The sequence below is a fragment of the Propithecus coquereli genome, unplaced genomic scaffold (genome assembly GCF_000956105.1).
Source record: "Propithecus coquereli isolate 6110/MARCELLA unplaced genomic scaffold, Pcoq_1.0 Scaffold178, whole genome shotgun sequence".
Lineage (NCBI taxonomy): Eukaryota > Metazoa > Chordata > Mammalia > Primates > Indriidae > Propithecus > Propithecus coquereli.
The window spans coordinates 4,624,138-4,625,436 of record NW_012142523.1 but is presented as its reverse complement, the minus strand read 5'-3'; the positions used below and the strand labels follow the sequence as shown (position 1 = coordinate 4,625,436).

At 35.4% G+C, this 1,299-nt stretch overlaps 1 protein-coding gene across 1 annotated transcript in view; it reads right to left on the bottom strand.

The window, feature by feature from the left end:
* Window positions 1-586, bottom strand: part of AGO4 (argonaute RISC catalytic component 4) — a 53,492-nt gene extending 52,906 nt beyond the window's left edge. The window contains exon 1 of the mRNA XM_012642348.1: window positions 426-586. The gene's annotated coding sequence lies outside the window, so the exon portion shown is untranslated. The remainder of the gene's footprint in view (window positions 1-425) is intronic.
* Between the last annotated feature and the right edge of the window lie 713 nt (window positions 587-1,299).

Here is a 1,299-nt window from a genome sequence, read left to right as displayed (position 1 = left end):
CTCAACTCGCACACAAACACTCAATAATAAAATTTAATTCATGATCAGCCTGAGCAACATGGCAAGACCCCATCTTATATAAATAAATAAATAAATAAAAATAAAATGTGAATAGATAATGCTATTTCCTATAGACACTAATGTCTTCACTTACTTTTATAAATTTCTGCTACACCTGGTCAATGAAAGAGTAACCTTTCTTTTCATTAAATAAACATTTACTAATTGACCAATGATATATACAGCACTCTGCTAGAACCTGCGGAGGATAACCAATATGAGACAGCAAATTTGCTCTTATGAAACCCACCACCTTAAAGGAAAACAACGCCTACATGTTGGGTGAATTTAGAGAACAATATGATACATAAAAAATAAACTTTATGCACTCAAATATACAGAAGTTTACTCTTTCTAATCCTTACCTGTTGACTCTGCGGGGCCGTTTTTCTGGTTTAATGTCCACATCATAGTGATACACATCTATTTTAGGAATCTGAACCTGAAAATGATTGGCTAACAGTCGAATTGGTTTTCCAACAGTTCCAAGGCCAGGACGACGAGGTGGCTGGAACAGGCTGGTTGGAGGTCCTAAAGAGAGTGAAAGACATTTGCTGTGCTATTTGCTCATGATGATGATGGTGATGATGATAGTGCAATTATTGAGAATTTATTATCACTGAATGTTGTCTGATATAAAGAGTTTGGGTATCTTTTGACTTAAGTTTCTCTGGATTGCTAAATATTTTGCCACGGTGATATTATTTTTAATATGAGGATATCAAAATTAGATAGCATGATCAATTCCTCTCAGACATAGGCTACTGCATAGAACCTTTCATGAGCATGTAGCTAGGCTTACAAAATCATGTGCATTTAAAAAAAAACCCTCTAAACTCTGGGGGCCATCATCCTCAGAGTTGGAGATGACCCATTAATCTCCCACAAATTAGCCTGCATTATTATGGGATGTACAGACAGAAGATTAAGCACAGCTCTATCTATCAATTCATTTGCTAATTTTGATAATGAAACAATACCAATAGTGCTAAACCTTCTTGTCTATAATCTGATATTTTTAGAATCCGAACAATCTGAGATCTGATCATAAGGTCTAGTTTATTCAACAGACATTTACTCATTTATTCAACTATTACATGGCTAATCTGTATTATTGACTCAGGAAGAAGACAGAGCCCCTATTCTGAACCAGTGATTCTCAACCTGAGGGAGATTTTGTTCCCTAGGAAATATTTGACAAATGTCTGGAGACATTTTTGGTTGTCACAACTTGAGGAG